The following is an 8,690-nucleotide window of genomic DNA, read 5'->3' on the forward strand; positions in this document are numbered from 1 at the left end:
AATTTATATCTAATTAGCCCTCATTCTTAGATCATTAATACAGTGTTGATATCATTAATAAGCAGTAATATCTGCTAGGCAATGTGCTTGGGGACGGATGCACCTCTGATTTTTTCATGCGTAAGACAAATCAGGAGGAGCGCTGTGATTTCTGGGGCTGGCAGTGTAGGAGGGGGAACAAGGGGATTCCTGGGCATGGACTGAGTTTTGGAGGTTTTTATTGGAAATTAAAAAAAATAATAAATGCCAGTGAGAGGCAGGAGGAACCTGGACTTGAATGTCTTTGTAGTTCTAGCTATCGTCTGTCAATCAATCCATCAATCCATCAATTAATTTATCTATCGTTCCAGGTGGAAAAAATATAGATTTAGGTAAATATAAATATTTTTTCTATATAGATTTTTTTTCTATATACAAAAAAAATATAGATATAGATTTAGATAAGGTCTGATGTGCTTAAACATGCAGGTACATGAGTTTGTAGCGTACCTATCTGAACAGAGCTCAGGCTTAGCCCCACGTTGTCCTTCCCTCGCCAGGTACCAGGGCCTGGAAGGATGCCGTAAGGAGCGAGGTGGGAGATCCTCATCTGTTGTCATAAAGGAAAATGAAATCTTTCCTTGAGCTGGATAGTATGAACTGCATCTTGCACCTACTCCTGGGGTCTTGCCCCATAACCGGACTGAGATTTCTTTGGCTTAACATTCTTGCTAGTAACATGAAAACAGTAATAAAGGGGGAGCGGGAGTGCAGGGAGAGGGTGTAGCTTTTATTAGACCAGCTGACATCTTTGGGGAAAAATAAGTGTGTTTTTGCCTGGGAGCCATCACCATTTTTTTTAGGCTGAGCAGGGTTCCCTGACCTGTCAGAAGTCCTGGGTAGAGGCAGAGATCTTCCTTTGCTCTCCCATCTGGGTGGCCACTATCTTCATGGTTGACTGTAAGGGGACTATTGCGCTGGTGAAAAGATGCGCTAACAGCAATTCAAGCAAGGGGAACAAAGCAGGCTTTGATTTAGTACATAACAGCAAAGATGAGATATTAGGAAGAAATTCTTTGGTGTGAGGGTGGTGAGCCCCTGGCCCAGGTTGCCCAGAGAAGCTGTGGCTGCCCCATCCCTGGAGGGGTTCAAGGCCAGGTTGGACGGGGCTTGGAGCAACCTGGTCTGGTGGGAGGTGTCCCTGCCCAGGGCAGGGGGTGGCACTGGATGATCTTGAAGGTCCCTTCCAAACCAAACCATTCTGTGGTTCTATGATCTTCAAAGCACCGATCTTCACATGACTGGAAAAACGTATGTCATGCAAGTGTCACCCTTGCTGGTACCCAAGAGGTTAGATGAAGGGGGTGGCTCCTGTGCTCTGCAATGACACCTCCAAGAGAGACGGCTGATCTTGGGCTTCTCTCGATCAGCTCTATCTCCCTGGGAGTCACTCCTTGGCCATCTGAGAGCAAAACCAGGCTGGATCATGTATTTTTCTTTTTTCTTTTCCTTTCCTTTTCTCTTTTACAAAGCATCCCTGGGCACTTTATAAAGATTACCAAGTTAAGCCTGAAAACAACACTGCGGGGTAGGTAGATCTTATTATCTGGGAAGACAAGGGAGAGGAAGATTAAAAGGCTCGAGAGGGACAGCAGATCCAGGACTGGACCCGTCTCTCACAGCACTTAGTCCCGTGCCTTAACACAGGATTATGTATTTTTGGCAGAACAGCTGTGAAATCTCACTGTAATGCCAGCGGGACATCGGAGGCATCCGAGCGTATTCCAGTTGTTAACACCCAAAGATAGGCAAACCACCATGGAGAAATGGCCGCGTGCACCCACGGAGCGCTCCTCTGCAAAATGCATACTTTTGATTTACTGTCTTCTTCTGACGTGCAAAAAGCACAATTTTTTAGCGCCTCTCCACACAGACTGCGGTAGAGCTGTGTGTCTAATGTTCGCTCCAGAAAAACACACACGGCAGAAGGGGAACTGATTAGGAAACGTGTTTTTCAACGTGGTGGAAAATCCTCCCGGAATCAAGAAAAATGGCGTTTGTGTTTTGTCAGGAAGAGGCAGAAATACAAAATCAGGAAACTGGAAGGTTCAATACTTTTTGTTGCTGGCCAAACAAAGCTCCAAAGCATAACAGTCTTATTCAATTTATTATTATTTTTTATTTCATTGAATTTCACTTTCAGGTTTTTGGTTTGGTTTTGGTTGGTTTTTCTTGTTTTAAAAAGATTTGATGCCATTTCTGGATGAACGACTGTTTGAACTCAATAAAAAGCGAAGCGAGACTTGAACTGCTACAAGCAAGAAGTTTAAACGTTTCTGTTTGTTTTCAGCTACGTTTAGGATCGAGGCTTTTTTCTTGAAAGGACAATATAATGGGAGCATGAATTCAGATGGGCTTTACTAGTTATAGGTGAAAAAATTTTGAAGTATTTTCCTTAGTTTGCAGTAAAAATGTGTTCCTTCTTTCCAAAGTCTTCTCTTTTTTGGGGTTCATATAGAGAATACAGGACATTTTTGAAAATTCTTTCCTCTTATTGCATGCCTGCAAGGCTAAAAAGCCTTGGCTGCTAACAGAATGCAGTGGGAAAAACACAGAAGGGGCAAAAGACGTTACATTTTATATTGTTGCAGGCAAAAAGCAAACACAGAAACAAAATAAAACCCAACAGGGACTGTGTTGTTTAACCATTTGTTTCCTGGCTTTTCATCTTCCATGGAAAATGTTATTAAAAATGTGAGAGCCACAGCTCTCTGCCACAAATAGCAGCGTAACAGGAAAGTCTCCGGTGTTTTTTTTTCTCACTCGTTTCCACGGGATGGACATTTCTATCATCCTCCCTTGCCGATGTTTCTTGTACTCACCCGCTCTCTGAGCAAACCTCAGCATCGTAGCTGGGTCACATCGCCACGTCATCCCTGGCCTCGGGGCTGGAGGCGAGATGCACTTTAGGTTTTGCCCTTTGCTCGGCACATCTTCAGACACCATTTGGAATAAATCACAGGGTTTTTTTCGTGGGCACCCTAAAATCTTTAATTTTCCAGTGATCATCTGTTGCGTGACAAGCATCTTTGAGTCTTAGCTGCGCCTGTCTTGGTTCCTGCTTTTTATCTGTCCTTGGGATTTTGGCCCCAAATCAGAGTTAACATGCCCTGCAGGGCTGTTCACGTCTGATGGAGCCTGGGCACTGTGCTGATGGGGGGAGGTGCCTGGAGAATTGCTGCCACCATCTCTACTTTCTTCGGACGTTCAAAAATGTGGGCAAAACTCAGGGATTTTTTGTAATCATGGAAATCTCTCTGATCCTCTCCTTTCCTCTGCTGTCCAAGTACCTCCTATGAGTTGCAAAATGGATGTCCTGCTTGCATCTTCAGCTGAACAGGACCAAATCAAGTCATACCCACACCCCATCTACCGCACTCAGGGGCCGTGGCTGAGGTGCAGCTGGTGAAAGCAAGGGCAGAGTCAGGCCCCTTATCCCCCAGGGTTAGTCCCTTCCCTTTCTGCGGGGCCCATAGACTGAAGTCCCATCAAATGGTGGAGTCCCATCAAATGTGGAGATCAGGAGATGGTGGCAGCGAACAGCTGCGAGTCCACTTTGCTCTGTCATTGACTGGGAGGATGATCTCTCTGCTAAGGGTCTCCTGCCAGATTTCGAGCCAGGATGTCTCCTAGTAGGTTTAGCCACATTGGAGGAAGGGTACTGGACATCAGCCACAGGGGCAACCAAGCAGATGTATCCCAAACTCTGTGTGGGAATGTGCCAGGACCGAGGTGGTTTGGCTGTTGCCACTATGAGCTGGGAGATGGAGTTTAATAGGATGGATGTGGCCACCTGGACAAAAATCAAGCCTGACTCTGTTATAATTTATTTGGCCTAGCTGAGGATTCTGTGGCCAATTCCTTTAGCTCTGCTGCAAGCTGAGCTTTGGGCAAATCACATAAGCTTAATGCCCCTCTGCAGTCACTCCAGAGAGGTAGGTGCTTCTCAGGTGGAGGAACCATCCTTCTCCACCAGTTACTGACAATAATTTAGACACCAGTGAGAAGCATCTGAAGTGGGTCCAGCTGGGCCTCCAGGCCAGGTCGTCCTTCTGTGAAACGGGCTTCGTTTCCTGCCCTTGTATGAAGCTGGACACCAACATTAAACACAAGGTGGAGAGTGAGGACATCTTCTGTTGGTGATGGATTTATTTCTCAGAATTCTTGGTCAATTTCACTCTTTTCATGTTTGGACCAAAAAAAAAAAAAAGGAGGTGAAAATATATGTAGAACTTTTCCCAATTTTTCCTGGTTTCTTTTATTTCATTTATTTTCTCTCTGCTGCTGGTTCAATGCTGAAGACCCAATGCCTTACATTGCTGTTTTTGAAAAAAACAAAAGAGAAGCATTTGAGGGAAAACTCTGCCCTTCAGATTTGGCCTGTTTGGAGCCTGGCTCATCAATGAGCTTTCACTTTTACTTTTTTTCTTTCTTCTTCTCCACCCTATTCTCATCCTATCAATCAGATGAATTCTGATCTCATCAAGATCGCTACATGTGCTTATCTCCATCCCATTGACTGGAAGAGGGTTGCTCGGTAAATAAAGCTAAGCAGATGGTCACGTCTTCAAAAGATATCAGAACTTTAGATGGAAAGGCGTCTCTGGCTGAGGCGCCTGTGTTCTGTAATGTCCTGATTTGACCGATCCTTTACAGCACTGTTGGAGGAGAAGATGTCCTTAAGGCTTGGGAAACCCTAGCTCAATTCTCAATCGTCCTGAGACTTTGGAGAGGCCACTGCACCTCTCTTGGGACCTCAGTTGCCCATCTTCTAGAATAGGGGTAATAAAGCCTCATGGGGCGCAAGAGGTGCATCTTTGACTGCAACGTGCTCTCCACATAGCCAAGCTCTGAGATGGCACGAGTCGAGGGGACGTTCATCCCAACATCCAGCTCACAGACAAGGGAGGGAGGGATCTGACCGTACAAACAGAGATTAAGCCATTGATCAAAACAATCCCGAATGGGCTTATAGATAGGTCTATCAGCAGCTAGAGCTTGGTGCCCTCCCTGCAAAACGTGGAGGGCTGATGGCTCGGCAGTGATAAGATGGTAACACTGACCAGAGGAGTTATCAGGGTCGGGGACAATGTGAGGACATGAGCAAATACTGGGCAGCGGCACTGCAAGAAAGGCTTTGGGAGTTGTTGGGGTGTCGCTATCTCACAAGGCAGACCCTGGGAGCCGCTTTCTCTGCCCAGTGGTGTTGGGAGGGGATCGGCGGCTGCGGCAAGCTTAGGTCGTAAAAGACTGAGGGTACAATGTGATGGAGTTTGGGTGACAGTGCTGGAAAATCAGTGTGCAAAGCAGATGTCTTGGTCTCTCTCACCAAATGCACTGAAATCGTCAGTTCTCAGCCCAGCTTTGTGCAAGTTCAGGTTGGGGAAGGCTGTTGGAGAACAGGCTCAGTGTTATCTCTGTGCCTGTAGCTTCCTTTTTAAAAACAAAACTATGTTGAGTGTGCTGGCTGCACGTTTGCCCAGATAGCATTTAAATTTACTGATTAGTTCAAGCCAGGTTTGGCAGAGGTGTGGAGACCTGCAGGTAGAAGGTACCAGGTATCAGGATTTATAGACTGGCGAGAAGCAATGCTGCACCAGGAGCTGTTTGGAGGTCTAAGCTATGGACAGGCTGCAAGACTGTCTAAAGGTGAAGTAGATGTTCTGGTTTGTGGAAAATCATGCAATTTCCTTTTTTCCCCCCAGACAATAAGATTCTAGCTTTCCCATGCAGACAAACCTGCTTTCTCAAGGTGATGTTTTGAGACAACCGATTTACACACATTTCCACTGGGTCTAGAATTAAAATGAGACCCCAGAGCTGAGAGCTGTCAGCCAGCTCCTGTGAAGTTCACACATTTAAATGTTCCCATCAAAGCAAAAAGAACGTCCAGAAACTTGGCAGTAATTGGATCATGAAGTGCAAGCTCCTGTGATTAGATCAGGAGCGCTCTGCCAGGATTATACTAAATCAAAAGAAATAATCAGACGGATAGAAAAGGGAGCAGCTCTTCATTTAAACTTCATTAATTTCCTGTCCACTTGGCAGAGCCCACGAATTATGCACTTGCAGATGCAGAGGTTACTTCTAGTGAGCAAAGGCCATTGCTGCAGCAAGAAAAACCTTCACAATCCACACAATGTGAAGAAGCAAAGTCCATGCTCCAATTGTCCCTGATATGCCTTGTCTAAAGACAATATTTAGCTGCTTGCTGTATTTTCTGTTCGAGTTGGCAAGTTGATGCTCTGTTTTCCAGGCTTCCTGGGTCGTCTGAGGTCCTCCTCTGCTGGGCCAAGCAGCGGCATCCCCCAAGGGTGAGAGGAGGGAGATAAAGGTATTGACAACAGCTGGTTGGACAGGCTCATGCAGGGTTAGAAGAAATACAGAGAGATGATTGTACTATTTTTTTACAGGATAAGCTAAGGCCACTCAGGAAAGTTTTGGAGGTCTCTGTTTGTGCTCTGCTAGATAGAGGGCTTTCTGCTCTCCCGCTGATGCTCAGGAGGATATTTGTCTAGAGGTAAAGGCACAGGCTTCCTTCTTAAAAAAGAATTTTACTAGCAAATACTGGGCATCCACATGTTTAGCCATGTTTAGCTGTTGCTGAGGTAATTTTTCACCAACGATCATTTGTTTACGTCTTCATCTAAACCAAGCAAGCCCTGATGTTCTCCTGGCAATGGGAAGCTGGACGGCATTAACGTGAGCCAGCCCCTCTGTGCCATGTATCTGTGAAGGCCATCCAGCCAAAAATCTCTGCGAGGCTTGTCTTTGAGATGAATTTACAGCTAACTTGTCTTACCCAGGTGAGTAGCCCCACAGATTCATTTGGGAGGGCTTGAGAGAGTGAAGGATGATGGAGCCAAGACCATTGTCTGGGAGATGTCACCAGGTGGTCCCATTTTTTGGGAGGTATCCCCTGTGGTGCTGTTATATACTCATCTTCTGGCAGTGTGCAAGCAAATGCTCAGTCTTAGGTAAACATATATACCATGACAAGGTTTCTGGTACCAAGTTTTGTGTGTCTTAGAGGCAGAGTTTCCTGGAGCTTGGGTGGCAAACCACGCTTGGGTGACATTGGCCAAGGTACACACCATCTGATTCAGTGTAACTTTAAAAAGGTCCAAGCCCTGATTAGTGCATTGTGTCAGGTAGGTGCAAGGATGATGACCGGGTCCCAGGCACCCTAAAGTTGTCCTTACCATAGCCCGAATTTATGCAGATGTCTGAAGGACTGGGCATCTAAACCTGCCAGAGAAGGAGAGACCAGAAATGTTCTTGGCTGTAACTACTCTATGTGGAGTAACTTCCCCAGAAGGACACTGTGGTTTTAGCCAGAGTTTTTCAGGACAGCAGCTGAACACGCTATGAGGAAGTTGTTGGGTTCTCTTAAGCAGAAAATCCCCTAAAATCCCGTCAATTTTGGTTTGAAAGCAAAAAGTAAGGGAGTTGCTGTCAGCAGAAGGTTCATTCATCTTAAAAGAAAAGAAAGACATTCCAGCCAAATTAAATAATAAAAGAGGCGATAAAACCCACCTGCTTTTCAACTCCAGGTTTCTGTTTCTTTTTAAATCAGGTCAGTGTATTAAAGATATCCAGACCGAGATTTTTTGTGGCATTATTGGGCCAGATCTTTATCTGTTTCAAATGGGAAGAGGCATGTCATTCTGATCACCAGCACTTTGTGATGCTCTGCATCTCTTTTCACTAGCCAATCTCAGAGGAGGCAGATTTCACTCCTGTTTTACAGGAGGGGAAATCAAGGCAGGAAACTTTCCCCAGGAAAAGTTCCCCAGGAGGTGAGGGAGAAGGCTGGGAGGACAAATCCTTTGTGCCTCTTCATTGCTCTGGGCATGATATCATGTTTCAAACCAAGACCTTTTGGCTCCCTCAGAGGTGGATCTGCTGATTTCCACCTCCTGAAATATTGGCCTTCTGGCCTACAGATAAATACTGATGGTGCAAAAGGATGGTGAAAAAAATGAGGAAAGAGACCTGGGAGTCCTGGTGGACAACAGGATGACCATGAGCCAGCAAAGTGCCCTCGTGACCAAGAAGGCCAATGGCACCATGGCGTGCATCCGTAAGAGTGTAGCAAGCAGGTCGAGAGAGGTCATCCTCCCCCTCTACTCTGCCTTGGTGAGGCCACACCTGGAGTGCTGGGTCCAGTTCTGGGCTCCCCGGTTCAAGAGGGACAGGGAACTGCTGGAGAGGGGACAGCAAAGGGCTTACAAAGATGATGAGGGGATTGGAACATCTCTCTAATGAAGAAAGGCTGAGGGATATGGGTCTTTTCAGTCTGGAAAGAAGACGACTGAGGGGGGATCTTATCAACACTTATAAATACTGAAAGGGTGGGTGTCAGGAGGATGGGGCCAGGCTCTTCTCAGTGGTGCCCAGTGACAGGAAAAGGGGTAATGGGCACAAACTTGACCATGGGAAGTTCCATCTCAACATGAGGAGGAACTTCTTTCCTTTGAGGGTGGCAGAGCCCTGGCACAGGCTGCCCAGGGAGGTGGTGGAGTCTCCATCTCTGGAGACATTCCAACCCCACCTGGACGTGTTCCTGTGCCACCTGCTCTAAGGTGACCCTGCTCTGGCCAGGGGTTGGACTAGATGATCTCCAGGGGTCCCTTCCAACCCCTGCCAGT

Source organism: Larus michahellis, chromosome 3 (genome assembly GCF_964199755.1).
Source record: "Larus michahellis chromosome 3, bLarMic1.1, whole genome shotgun sequence".
Taxonomy (NCBI): Eukaryota; Metazoa; Chordata; class Aves; order Charadriiformes; family Laridae; genus Larus; species Larus michahellis.